We start from the raw sequence: 15,616 nt of genomic DNA, 5'->3' as shown, positions 1-15,616 counted from the left end.
AAACAACAAAGGTATACTTACTCCACTTGATTTTGTAGATAAATTAATCATACATATCACAGTTAACATTTAACGGTACCAAGTGTATTGCATGTTATGCGCATTTCGACCGTTAAGGTCTCTTCAGTGATGCTAGCCTGAGCCCATTATAAACAAACTCGTCATAGATACCAGGGTTAAACTTTTGTACGCCAGACGCGCGTGTCATCTATACAAAAGACACATCAATGACGCCCCAAAAGTAAAAAGAAAAGAAAAGTTAAATTGGTAAAAAATCATACGCAGTTGAAGAGCCTTGAGGACCAAAATTCCAAGAAGTTTTACAGCTATGGTAATTCCAGTGGTAGAAAATCCTATATTTGAGAAAAAAAAAAAAACGCTTATACAAACGTTGACGAGCATATATAATAAAAAAAAACCTAAAGTGTTGCCAAAGCCGGACTAGGAGTCATAGCTGTGCGTTAAGGAGATACATCAACAAGATTCCATTGTCTAAAGTGCACATCATTATTTATGTATACACTGGCAAAAATGCCACACATGTGTACATGCGTGACACATGCGTTTCACATGCGTGTCACACGCATGTGAAAGAGACGTTTCATGCCACGCATGTGACACATGTGTGAAAAACACATGTGATACGCATGATACACACATGTGATCATGCGTTTCACATGTGAATCACATGCGTAAGGAAATACACCTGTGATACATGCGTGATTACTACATGTAAAAGGCATGGTGCCTGTATTAAATATTTTTCAAAATGTCCTCCTATTTGTCCAATTACCATGATTGTTGACATGTTTCTCAGTTCTCATGTGAATTACATGCAATTTCTAACACATTTTTCTAACACATGCGTTATACATGTGTTTTCTCTATATATACACAGGCAAAATGAAATTAAGGTGAATTGAGCATCAATCACACAAATTCACAGTATTTGAGCATATTTTAGATAAGTTAATGCTAATCTAGTACACATTCTATTTTGATATATATAAATATTCTTCTTGGTCTTGACTATGTGTTCATACTTCCATTATATTTTACTTTCTTGATCCTAAACAATACAAAAAATATTTATCTATCAACTCCCAACTCACAATATCTCCAATGCAAGAGATAAGATGCAATAAAACAAAGAAGGCAAGCAAATATCCAGGTCACCTTAGTTCACTCCTAGAATTTTTTTCGGTTATGTTCAAGTCTCAATACTTTTTTTAAAAGTCATGTAAGGATTGGTGATTCATTTATAGAATATGTATGCACTAATGTATATTTCATTTTTAATATGTATGTACAAGTTATTTTGTGGTTATCAGCCATGAGACAATCCAATCCCATTATGGAAATAGTCTTACTTGCAAAAGATGCCAATTTTTCTTTTGAAAGTTTTGAAGAAAAAAAGTATTTCACCCTGCCACATATTCCTGTGCCTGTTTCAAGCCAGGAACCTTTTCAGTGGTTGTCTAAGTCTCATCCTAATAAAAAAAAATATTTAAAGAATTTGGTGTTGATGGCAGCTCTTTGATTGGTATAGACTCTGGTTAATTAAGTAGATCATGACATTGTTTAGACACCTGTTCATTGTTGAGGACTGTATGTTAGCACCTTAATGCCTTTCATGTGTTTTTGTTGTGTAGCTGTCTGATTTATTTATACCTCATATCTCATTGTATTAATAAACTGAAATAGAAAGTTCTGTGAAATATATTTTGATATACCATATTGAAAGTCTTGCTGTTATTTACAACCATTTCCTTCTTATTTCATATATCTATTTCAGTTTTTCATTTTAACACCAATCTTAAGGTTAAGGCAAAAAGAAAACAAATGTTGCTAAACAACAGGCATATACCATTAGAAGATCTCAAAGTTTGGCTGCACAATAAACTAAAAATTCTTGTTATTTCAAATATTTATATAAAAATCAGTTTAAAACATGCATTTTCCATTTTTAGACTGTAATTGTCATGTTGGCACAATAATTTGAATTTGAATTGTATTATATTCTGAGAGTACTTGTGGTTGAAAAAATATACACGATATTTAATTCCATGTGTTTTAGATTTCTTGAATACACCACTCCCATATAACAACTACATGTCTGTTAGTAATGTTAAGAGTTCTCTCCTGCATGTAATTGCTGTAATTGCTATTTGTACCCAAGGCTTCCTTCATACATTTGCACTTATCCTTCTAAGATGTTGCTTGAATGATAAAATTCTGTAATACATTATCAGCCATCAGACTCTTGGAATACAGTTGCTGTAATAAAAAAAATAAACTGTAATCACAGAGATATGTCTCGCTTTTGAGTAATTTCGATAATGCAAATGTTGAAATTAAAATAGCAACACTTTAACATGTAAGATTTGCAAATATTCAAAGTCAATGAACCATGACTAAAGGTACATGGCTAAACAATCTCCATGGATATTTGATGTGCCAATGCTAATACAACGCATACCAAATACCATTGACTTATCATAAGTAGTTCCCTTTAAAAAACCTAAACACAAACTAATACATGTAAACTAAGAAAATTTTAAAGTCAATAAACGATAACTGAGGGGGGGGGGGGAAATAATCTCCATGGTAATGAGATGTGCCAATGCTAATACAACTGCATACCAAATATCATTGACTTACCACTAGTGGTTTCCCATAAGCCAACCTAATCACAAACTAATACATGAACACTAAGCAAAAGTTTCAAAGTCAATAGACCATGACTGAGGGGGCAGGGCCAAATAATCTTCATGGAAACGAGATATGCCACTGCGTATTTAACTGCATACCAATTATCATGAACTTACCACTAGTGGTTCCCCATAAACTGACCTAGTCACAAACTAATACATGAAAACTAAGCAAAAATTTAAAAGTCAATAGACCATGACTGAGAGAGTGGACCCAAATAATCTCCATGGAAATGAGATATGCCAATGCTTATACAACTGCATACCAATCATAATTAACTTACCACTAGTGGTTTTCCATAAACTGACCTAATCACAAACTAATACATGAAGACTAAGCAAGAATTTCAAATTAAGTCAATAAACCATAACTGAGGGGGCGGGGCCAAATAATCTCCATGGTAATGAGATGTGCCAATACTAATACAACTGCATACCAAATATCTTCGACTTACTACTTGTGGTTCACTATAAACTAGACCTAATCACAAACTAATACATTGTTGACGCCGCTGTCGTCACCAACGCCAGAAATAGCATACCTATGCCGCGCTTTTTGACTCCGTCAAGCGAGACAAAAACAGCATATATTTTTTGTAAAACATACATCAAATATTGGATTACCAATCAGGCAAAAAATGATAACATCAATTTAATCTCCAATGATTTACCAAACTTACATATATATATATATCGTGTGAACAACTGGAGTGGAATATAATAGTTGTTGTTTATCATATTTATTTTTCGTTTAATGTCTTTTACGTAAATTGGAATTGTATTACATCTGTAATTTCAGGACCTTTTATAGCTTGCTAGATGCAGTATCAGTTTTGCTCATTGTTGAAAGCTGTTCATACAGTGATCTATAGTTGCTAACATTCAGTCATTTCGACTCTGGTGGATAGTTGTCTCATTGGCAATAATACTACATATTCTCATTTTATCAACATAAATTACCGTAATAATGAAAACTAACTCTATTCATGCATGTGTACTACACATTACCTGTATATATAATATATACTAGAATACTCCTGGACATCATGGTGTTGTGACTGAAGCAAAGTACCTTAGCCTTATTTTTAGCCTGAATTTTAAGATTTTTCGTTTTGTCATCTAATAATGTCATGCTGGTCATTAGGTGCACAGTTTTCTCTGCTTTCAAAATCTTTCTTTTTGAACCCTTCGACCCAGAACTTGTTAATTATCTGTAGTAATAATTATGTGGAAAACAAATGGGCCTGGAATGGTGTAATTTTTAATCAACACCATTGTCCTATATATACAAGTTATAAATAAAGTTGAATTCTTTGAATCGTCATTTTTATGTCATGCCGGCTCACAAATTGGACCTTGTTATTTTAGTATATAGATCTAGATTACTAAGTGCTTGTAGAAACATAATTCCTCATTTTTCAAGCCCCTTTCTTACATGTCTTAACCTCATTTAAATTACAATACCAACTAAAAGCTACAAGGAGCCTGTGTCGCTCACCTGATATTTTTTTTATTTTACAATTGATGCATGAAATAATGCAACCGATATACATTTGCTTTAGTTTCAAAGATATAAGTCAAAAACTGCATTTTTCCCCCTATGTTCTATTTTTAAACTAGATACCCTAATGCTTATTATGGCCAAGTTTGGTTAAATTTGTCTCAGTTGTTTCAGTAAAAGACTTTTGTAAAAGATTACAAAAATTTACGAAAAAATTGTTAAATTTGACTTTAAAGTGCAATAACTTCTTATGGGGTCAATTGACCATTTTGATCCTGTTGACTTATTTGTGAATCTTATTTTGCTGAACATTATTGCTGTTTACAGTTTATCTCTATTATAATGTTCAAGATAATAACCAATAAATTGCTTTGCCGAGCGCAGCTGGATATGACCACAGAGGTCCAACCCTGAACAGTTGGGGCAAATATGGACACAATATTCGCGCTTAATACAGGTCTGAATTTGGATTGCAATTCAATATTTGACACATAATAGGTTTCTGACACAGAATAACTGTAGTCAAAGAACTTAGAATTGGTTATATGATTTGAATTTATATTCAAAATTTTGCTTTTGTGTAATACACTATGCTGTTGCTAATTGACCTTCATCCCCTTTTAAAAAAAAAAAATAAATTTGAAGGATTTTCTTTTTGATTTTGATTTCTGAAATCTTGAGGAGAAAAAATTACCCCCCCCCCCCCTTTTTCCAAAAAAAAAAATCTCTCCCTCAGTTATGGTCATAATTTCAATTCAAATTTCCAAGATGTATTTGAATTACCTCCCTTACACTGTAATTTGTACTTAAGTAATTGTCCATTAACCAGGACACCCTTGTTTTTTCTCACTTTTTTGCCCCCAATTCCTAAATGGTTTGAGCCATAACCCCCCAAAGCCAATCCTAACCATCCCTTTGTGGTATGGAAACTTGTAGTATAATTTCAGAGAGATCCATACACTGTTCCACAAGTTATTGTCATGAAACTAGAAAAATGCTTATTTGGGCCCCTAATTCCTAAACTGTTGGGACCATAACCCCCAAAATCAATCCCAACCTTCCTTTTGTGGTTATAAACCTTATGTTTAAATTTCATAGATTTCTATTTACTAATACTAAAGTTATTGTCCGGAAACCAAGTGTCTTTGGGCGACGACAACGTGATACCAATAATTTTTTGTGGTCGTATAAAAATTGAAAAAAAAATTCTTAAAATTACCAATTCAGGGGCAGCAACCCAACAACAGGTTGTCTGATGCGTCTGAAAATTCAACAGAGATAGATATTCACCTGATGAACATTTTTACCCCATGTCAGATTTGCTCTAAATGCTTTGGTTTCAAAGATAGAAGCCAAAAACTGCATTTTACCCCATGTTCTATTTTTAGCAATATTGGCCATCTTGGTTGATGGCCAGGGTCAATGGATACATTTTTTAAACAAGATACCCTAAGGATGATTTAGGCCAAGTTTGGTTTTATTTGGCCCAATAGTTTCAGAGAAGATTTTTGTAAAAGTTATTGGACGTCGACGGACGCCAAGTGATGAGAAAATGATGCAATTAACAGTAAAAGTAGGCGAGACACTGGGTTCTGCGGAACCCTTACGATTTTTTTGAAATTGCCTTGGAATTCAGTATTTTTGTTATACCATTTGGAAATTAAATACTGTAACAAATACATACTAGTTACATTTATATATACTGTAGCTATAGGATATCCTCAATATCTAATCCTGTTGTTAATTTCATTTAAACATATAATGTATATAGCTTCCCTTCCACTTACATCTGAGGAGCTAATTCTGAAAATTAAAATTCCTGTGATTATCATATAAAATCTTAACCTGATGCAGTCTGCTTTCCAATAAGAATAAATTAGGAATACAGTTATCCCTTGGCAAAGAGAGAGAAAACAAGTGATATTTTTATATTATAACCAATACTGCACATGGTAATTGGAACATCACTAGTTTTCTGGATTGGATTGTTGCTCACTTTGTCAGGATCTTTTACAGCTGACTATATACTGTAGAAACATTAATTAATTAGTAGAAATAAACAAAATTAAATCCACCACGAAAATTTCTGCTTTTACAGTAGTATGGTTTTTTCATTGTTGAAAGTCATACAGTGACCTAAATTTTTTTAACATCCTCTTTGACTAATGGAATGTTTTCTCATTGACAATCCTACCATACATTGTAAGACCTTATTTATAAAATACTAAAAATTTCAATCTGTGACAATAACATTTTATTAATTAAATAAGGTAATCTGATCAACATTATGAAGCAATTTTCAAAACACTCTGTCATTGTCTGACAGCGATCAAAGTAATTTTAACTTCTATGACAATGTACAATGATGTATATATGTGCAAGGCTCAAAACTAAGTATTACAACTAAATTCATACATATATCCATATACATTTACAAGGTACTTAAAAAATCAGCGAGACTGATGCATAGAATGTAGGTAAAAAAAAAATACTTTTGTTGGATCCAGCATCATAATTATTACAAGTTAATGAAGGCAAGTCATAATCATTGAGTACATGTACATTATATTTGAACTTAAAGTAAAGGATAATCTGATTAGTCTCTAATCAGTAATGAAGCCACACAACACTGTGTGATGACAGTGACATACAAGTTTCCCATAGATGCACATACTATTATTTTAGGTCTTTTGTATATATATGTTTAAGGTTACTTAGAATTGGCTGTTGACATACATGTACACATGGACTGTCAGGCATGGAGTCATTGGACCCTAGGTTACTCCAGTCCATTATCAGTCACTATCAATAGTCAACTCCTCTGTCCATTTGTTGTAATACAATGTACAGCTGAAAGGGAGAAAACAGTACTTTATTAATAGCATGTGGATGCAAGACTATAATAAGTATTCAAAGAGTTTTGCAAACAATTAGCCTATCCGTTTAGGAGAATTCTGTATTTACCTAGTGATGTGACAGTAAACAGTGGCAGATCCAGAACTTTTTATAACTAAAGGGGGGGGGGGGGGGGGGGGGCCACTCCAGTCATGCTTCAGTGATTCCCTATATAATCAACCAAATTTTTACCACAAAAGGGGGCCCGCATGTAGACCAATTTGAAAACCTGGCCCAAAATAAATAGACAGCTGCACCATGAGCACATGATACACCAATCGCTTATTCAAAGAATAAAGTTCAATAACTTTTCAATGTCATAATCAGACATTCATGAAAAACTAAAGGGAGGTTATCTTAATAGATATAAACCAGTCACCAAAGTTTCATGATAACTGCTCAAAGCATTGTCTGAAATATGAAAATCCCCCTTTTTTATGAATAAAATCACATAACTCTGAAACATAAAATCTAAAATTAATAAAAACCAAAAGGGAGCTTATGACAATAAATATAAACAATTCACCAAAGTTTTATGAAAACTGATGTAAGCATTTTTGAGTTATTGTCTGAAAACTGGAAAATCTCCCTTTTTTAAATGAATATAACCCCACAACTTGGAAACATAAAATCTTAAATTTATAAAAATCGAAAGGGAGCTCATGTCAACAGATACAAACAAGTCACAAAAGTTTCTTGCCATTTGGTGAACACATTTTGAGTTATTGTCCCAAAACTGGAAAATCCCCATTTAAAGTTTTTTAATGTTTTTTGGATATCAACAACTTTGTCAAACATACATGGAATTTTGACATGGAATTAGTTATATCTGCACACAAGAACACACATTTGTATGTGTTTTTTTCTGCATAAACATGTAATTCATAATTTATTCAAACTTCTGACATAGTCCCATTGTGCATCTCTTTTTTATGCCCTTGTCGTAACGGAGGGGGCATCAAGTTTTACACTTGTCTGTCTGTACATCCTTGCATACTTGCATTGAGAAATAAGTTTTATACCCTATTGATATAATGAATATTTTGACATTACACAGTCATACTTTTCTTAAGACTGCATAAAATGACAAACTGTGAAACATTGTTACACTAAATTATTATTATTTATTATAAGACCTATTGATGAATCCAGTCCTTTTTGGCTAATTTTGAAAGTTGGTTCTTATGTTGTTTGCTGTCTGCCATTACTGTATGTAGTTTATATTTTTCATCCTTGTAGGTTACTTTATGGTATTGATTTTGTTCATTGTTTAAGGCTGTACATTGACCAGTAAATGTTTACATCTTTGTCCTTTGGTCTATTAATTGATAGTTGTCACATTGAGGATCATACCTCATCTTTTTATATTTATATGCTAGGTCATTGAAAAAGCTCCAAGGATACAACATAATTTAATTGTTATATATTTGCAAATTCATTCTGATAATGCAAAAACATAAATTGATTGACTTTTTTTCTTATTTTAATGTCCAGAGGCAAATATTTTATGTATTCTAAACGAGAACAACTTATCATGATCAATTAATAATATAGGCCAGTCTGACAATGCTTGTTTTAGACCCTTTTTGGTCTCTAATTCCTGAATGGTTTGGGCAAATACCCCCAAAATGAAACTTAACCTTCTACTTGTGGTACAATTTCATAGCAATTAAAATACTTATAAACAAGTTATTGTCCTGAATTTAGAAAAATGCTTGATTTGGGCCTTTTTTGGCCCCTAATTCCTACACTGGTTGAACCATGACGCCAAAAATAATCCCAACCTTCCTTTTGTGGTATTGAACCTTTAAATCTAATTTCATAGACATTCATACACTTAAACTGAAGTTATTGTCCGGAAACCAAATGTCTTCGAACGAGTTGATAGAAATATACGACCTCAAAACTTTTTTGCTGTAGTATACAATATGGTTGTTCTTTTAAACATTTTCATAAATAATCTAAAAGAAATGTAGACCTGTTTGGGATTGCTTGCAATGCAATTTTCATTACATTAAACAATATATATTTCCACGGAATAACTTCTGTAAACCTAAATTTTAATAGCACTTACTTTCTAACTCATACATTTCAAAGTGACATTATTCCTGTATATATTGCCAAATAAACGGATCACCGATGTAATAATAAATCTTAATTATAAATTTAATACTAAACAGAAAACAATGAACTTGCGGAAAAGATGGTATACCGCCAACAAAAGGTGCAAAGGTTTTATTTCTTGGTTTCCTTAAACTGACCTCATCATGAATATCAACAATTTTTTTTACGACTATGCCTCTATTGAAAACAGCATGCCTAAGTCACAGCTTCATAACTGTTGTGGCTAGACAAAAAAGAACAAGCGATTAAGAGAGCTTTGAATGCAATTTTCTATAAAAATGACCTGTAAAAAAAATAAATTTGTCACTTCTAACATGGATAATTTTCGAACTTGCCCACAACATTACAAGAATCAAACTTTAAACTCTTTGACCTCAAACTTTTAAAAAAATCTTCAAAACTGCATGTACAGAACCTGACAAGAAAAAATTATTCAAACATAGTTATCATTTTCATTACATACCTCTCATCACAAAATTATTCATTGACTACTGCTCCTCATATCCACATAAATCAATAGGACAATCTATGACTCCACTATATAATCTAGAAAGCAATGCCTCAAATGAATTCTGTCCTGTTGCTTAGCTTCTCCTACTTCTCAAAGTAATTGTACTTTCGTTGAAAAAGCTAAAATAAATAATGTTTGATAAAATGAAGTTATAATACAATGTATCTGCCAAAATTGCCTTTAATATTTTGATCTGGCAAAATTGGCTTGCTTTGATTTTTTAAAACTAGACCAACAAACTTTCCCTGAAAAAAAAAATGACTACAAAAAAGTATTTAATCATTTTATTAATGTTCTAATCCATCATATAAATTCCATATGACCCTTGAATGAAGGGATGAACAAAAGTGATTACATGTACAGTATATATTACAGGATATCTGAATCTGTCATGATTTATAATGTCAATCTTTGGGGATTAAGTTATTAATAATCATGATACTTTGAAATTTTAAGTCATTCAAAGTTGTTTAAATTACACCAAAAGTTGGACTATTTTATATAAGGTAGTATCTGAGAAATGGACTAAACCAGGCAAGGTTTGGTGGTAAATACATTGTACATGTACAATGTACTTTGTTTTTGGCTTTGAACTAGGTGTTAGTAACTGGGAGTACTCTCAGATCTGAACTTGGTCTTTTTTGTTGTGGGGATGTGTAAGTATCCACCATGTCTTGAGTGTGGTTTTGTTAGATGTCTTTCTACTTTGTATAGATCTGACGAGTTAAGCCCTTTTCACATCAATATACCAGGTTAGGAGGTGGGTTCGGCACCACAAACTACTAGTCTAGCCCCACCCCATCCTGTACATATTTGTATGTATGTGCCTGTCCCATGTCAGGAGCCTGTAATTCAGTGGTTCAGTTTGTCGCTTGTTGCTGTGTATCATATTTTGTTTTTTTTGTTCTTTGTTTTGTATATAAATTAGTCTGCTAGTTTTCTTGTTTGAATTATTTTACAAATTTGTCATTTTCATTTGGGGTCTTTTATAGCTGACTATATGGTATGGGGTTTGCTCATTGTTGAAGGATGTACAGTGACCTCTAGTTGTTAACTTTGATGTCATTTGATCTCTGATGGAGAGTTGTCTTTTCTCATTAGTGTAAACAAGATTTTATTTTGAAAATAATTAGGTTATTTAAGGTAGCACAATACAAAGATTTTTTCACCCCCAATCAGACAACTTTAAACTGATGTAATTTTTTTCATCCAGCTTTAAATTTTATAAATGAGGTACCAAAAGAAAGAAGAAAGATTAATCTTTCAAATGGTGAAAACGTCAACTTGACATAATTATTACACAATTAATTATTATGTAATTAGTTGCTATATTGAGATGTCCACATTTGAATGAAATTAGCTTCTTTGTTATTCATAGCATCCGAAAATATTTTATAGATTCTTGTATAACACAGTTTGACCTCCAAAAGGGTGTCTCAGATTTTTCCTATTGTATTTCATTCTCTCATAAACTTTCAATGAAGTTTGCAACCTAAATTCATAAGAGATCACTAAATTTAATTGGGTATAAAATTTGTTCTATTGATGTTTTTGGAAATCTGAGACACCCTTTTGAAGATAACTGGTCAAGGAACAACATGTGTGAAAATCAGGCATATATATAGGGGCACCCATCTAGGAGCTAAATTCATTTAAAACTACATTTTCATGACAAAAATTAATGTGTCACAATTGAATAAATAAGGATTTTCCTACTTGTACCCCATTAACTTCAATATAATTCACACATGTACCATTGGGATATTTCAGGATTGGCCTTCAATCATAAATCAATTAGGTTTTGACCAGTAAGAAAGCATTCGATTTCAGCAATTCTAAATATATAGAGAAAATGCACACCCTATGCATCAAAAACCAGATCTGGCGGGAGATGTTATATCATTATTGACCTTGCTGTAAGTCAGTTGCTACTGATATGGTCAAAACTCCGCCCACCATGATAAACCTTTACTACTAATGATCTCAGAAGTTTAATTACACATTTGCATTTAATTTTTTCAATATGGATTTTATTCATTTAGTACATAACATAATATATTTAGTTTTTTGATTGTTACAAAAAGTAAGTTATGCATGTGTACACAAAATGATCAGTTGGTCAGTTTAGGGGATCTTTATGGGGCATTTTTAGAACTGTAATTGTATACAAGGACAATATGGTGTTTTACACAAAGTAGATTTTGTTCAATTTTGCAGTTTGAATATGAAATATTTAATTTGTATTTTCTTTTAAAAAGAATTCATATCTAAACATTCTCCCCCAAGAAATTCCAGTACATTAATTTTTATACAATTACATTTGTTTAATTACTGTACATTTATATTTTGATTCCCTCTATATCTCCAAATTGTTACTTTGTTTTTTTTCTCCTGGCAGCTCCATTAATGAAATGTATTTTTATTTGGAATTCATTATCTTCATTTTTCCTGGTAATCCCGAATCCACCTCTTTTTCATAACTTTTATTTGTATTGCTGGTCAGTGGTCATAAAGCTATCAACTGATTTTATTGATTAACCACAAAGTACTGCCCACTTGTTCTTATCTTGTATCAGTCAGACACGTGCATTTGTTTATAAAACTAATTATCATCAAAACTCATTAACAGTGCAAGATATGTAAATGAATTTTTCTTCTGTGGTTTTGGAATATTAAGAAGTAACAAAAACAGCTGAAAATGAAATATTGATAAAATTTAGTTGCTTTTGTATTGTGCTACCTTAAACATTACAATATGACAGTTTTATTAGGATTGGAAAACAAGTGAATTTTCACGGACTTTTACCAATTCCTCTCTTTTCTCATTGGCAATCATACCACATTTTCTTATTTTTATATTTACATTACGTACATGTAAAGTAGATCTTTCATCTTCTGGAGGTGTCCGATTCCTAAGTACATGTACAACAGGGGGCCCTAATTAACAGCATGATTTTGAGTCGGCTAAAAAACAATCAGATAGATTATGATACAATTAACAGGTTTCTTTGCAATTATTTTGCAAATAACTAAGCTAATGCAAGAATAAAGTTATTTTCAAATAAATACATAAATTAAATAATAGTAAATAATGAATCTACAATTATATTTTAAGAAGTGAAACATCATTTAAATTCAATAAATATCATATATTAAATTTCAATTTTTTTTTTAAATTCTGGGTAGATAAGTTTTCATTTTTTTAAAGTACATGTAGGGCGAGTTGGTAGACCTTTATCTGTTTATAATATATTTATTATATATTATCATGATTATATTCATTTGGATTTTACCCAAGTTAGGCAAGTTGCCACTGTTGGCAGGAGTACATTGTATATTTAACAGGATTTAATCCTTTTCACAAGTGGGGCGATTTTTTTTTAATGAGGGGCAAGCAAGTTGGTATGAAGGGAGCTACCACTTGATTTTGGGGGGGGAGGGGGGGGGGCGCTAGGATGAAAATGTTATGAACAGTTATCCTGCATTGTTTTTAGTTGTAATATCTGTCCTGACAGTTTATTATTCATTCTTTTCGGTCCTGGCTTTTATTTTTTTACTCAAAACTCCTGTCCCGCATTTTTTCGAATTCCGTCAAATCCCCCTCTCCCATAAAAATCAAATGGTAGCTCCCTAAACAAGAGTGGAGCGATTTTAAAATAATGGGGCGTTTTGCCAATTGCAATATGGCGAGTTGACTTGCTTCCGTTTTTGCCAATACACCTTATCGCTATTTAGTCCAATCCGGAAAAAACAGTCATTTAGACAACTTCCTGTTTGGGTCAACAGGCCGCAAACAAAGGTCATCAGTAACGAGCTGAGGGAGGGAAAAATTTAGAAAGCGATCAATAGGAAACTTTGATAGATTATGATCCACTTTTTCCAAACTCAAATTATAGTCAAAAAAATATAGTGTTTGAAGTATTTACGATGTTTTAAACAGGTCTCATTAAAAAGTATCATGCATGGTGCATTGTTTAAACAGGGTCCCAGATAGCGTCAACTGGATGAAAAAGTTGTGTAATTTTAGAACTTATCCGGCATGGAGTAAATAGCGATTAGGTGCATCTTTGACTGATTTTCGGGTTTATACATGCATGACATGGATAAAGTCAAATGGTTTTTCGTGAAAAGTATAGCACTAGCATCTTCCTAAAAATGCGCATGATTATATTTACATTTCATAGCGCTTTCCAAGTACAATAAGTTGGTATGTAATCCATCAAAACGAAACACTTTCGTTGCGTTGACTTTCGTTCCCCGGATTCAGTTAATCGACAATGTAAGTTACTAACCCATTTCAATATATCTGTTTAAAATAACTTTTTGATCCATCAGTTTGAAAAATCAAAGGTCTTTGTATCAACTATCTGACTATCTTTGTCCATTCTTTTAAAACATGAATTCAGCAGCAGACGAGCGTCCATGGATTTTGCGTCATAGTATAAAAACGACAACGGTGAAAAGATTTCCGGGTTTCCGTATTCGACGTGCCAAGCTTTCGTACATTTACGTATATATATGAGAGTTAGTCTGGAATCAAGAATGGGGATTTAAATAAGGACACAAAAAAAATATATAGATAGTTGAAAAGCAAAAATATAGAAAGAAGGATCATAGAGAATAATTGAGTATACTTAATTATGAAGAATCATGCAAAGACATTATTCTCAGAGCATATACATGCTGGGACTATTATACTAACTAGTATAATAGTCCCAGATACATGTCTCTGGAAGAATTGAGAATAAAGAAAAACTAAATAAAGAATATTCAATCATTTATATATTATTTATAACTCATTCACATTTTGTTCCATTCAGAATTAAATAACTCTGCTGAGGGGGGCATGGGAAGTTTGGAAAATTGACAAGCGATAATTACTCTAAATTCTAATCAGAGGAGAATTAAATGTTAGACAGTTAGAATGTAATAAATAAAATATAAACATATATTTTTCAAAATGATGTCACAGAAAACACAGATTTTTTTTTTATTACTAATAAGATTCTGCAATTTGAGTATCTATGTCCAACAGATGTCAGTGAATTTGAAATTTTACTAATCTGATAGACGTTTAGTTAAGAATCTGTGACAAGTTCTTTTGTAATATTATTAGGAAATTGCCTACCGCCTCCTTGATTTAGAATTGCATACTCTTCAAGATTAAGGTAGCCTACACAAATAACAGCCAGTTTTGGACTTGATCTTTTTGTCCAAGGTTAAACAATATATTTTGTTTTATAATTTTCAACTCATGAACTATGCAAATATTTTTAACACTATCTCCTCATGATATTCGACGAAAAGCTCACCAGATCTTATCTTCACATGTTTGCCAATATGGCGAATCAAATCAAAGTTTTACTTACTTAATTTCAAGTTGGCAATTACATGTATACTCAAACCTAGGTTGCCACATGATGAGCAGAAAGTTCCTAACTTTATCATTCACAATACTTGAGTTCACCCATGTATTTTGGAGGTTCGTGTTGCACATAAAGGCGGATTTAGAGCACCCTGCCCCTACCCTTTTTGTGGCAAAAATTTTGATCTATTATATCGGGAATCACTGATGCATGACTAGGGAGGCCCCCTCTTTAGCAGTCAGTGGGCCCCCTTATGAAAATTTCTGGATCCGTCAATGGCACAATCTTTAGTTTTTATGTAATGTTAAGCCCAACGGTTACTGGGAATTTTTGTACAGTATTTCATACCAAGGTTGTTTGGGTATCACAGTTTTAAAATGTTATCAGCGTTGATCCAATAAACAAATCCTTGGTTGATCTATTCTTAAACAACTTATTTCCAGTAGTACCCCGTCACAATGGTATTAATGACATTAATGCCTCCAACCTGGGACTATTATGGAGACTA

At 32.4% G+C, this 15,616-nt stretch overlaps 1 long non-coding RNA gene across 3 annotated transcripts; it reads right to left on the bottom strand.

Annotated features, from left to right (window-relative positions):
• Positions 1-1,909: 1,909 nt before the first annotated feature.
• Positions 1,910-14,432, bottom strand: LOC127724451 (uncharacterized). Of its 3 annotated transcripts, none has more exons than XR_007992514.1 (6): positions 14,035-14,432; positions 12,615-12,706; positions 9,695-9,861; positions 6,949-7,062; positions 5,897-6,015; positions 1,910-2,277 (listed from the first exon to the last, which is right to left on the bottom strand). It is a non-coding gene; the product is annotated as an uncharacterized LOC127724451 (long non-coding RNA). The 3 variants fall into 3 exon arrangements; XR_007992515.1 differs by lacking the exon at positions 14,035-14,432 and adding an exon at positions 13,036-13,141; XR_007992513.1 differs by lacking the exon at positions 14,035-14,432 and having other exon boundaries at positions 12,615-13,142.
• Between the last annotated feature and the right edge of the window lie 1,184 nt (positions 14,433-15,616).

The sequence above is a fragment of the Mytilus californianus genome, unplaced genomic scaffold (assembly GCF_021869535.1).
Source record: "Mytilus californianus isolate M0D057914Y unplaced genomic scaffold, xbMytCali1.0.p SCAF_14, whole genome shotgun sequence".
Taxonomy (NCBI): domain Eukaryota; kingdom Metazoa; phylum Mollusca; class Bivalvia; order Mytilida; family Mytilidae; genus Mytilus; species Mytilus californianus.
Note: the sequence above shows the minus strand (reverse complement) of the source record. Positions and strands in the feature narration are given on the sequence as shown.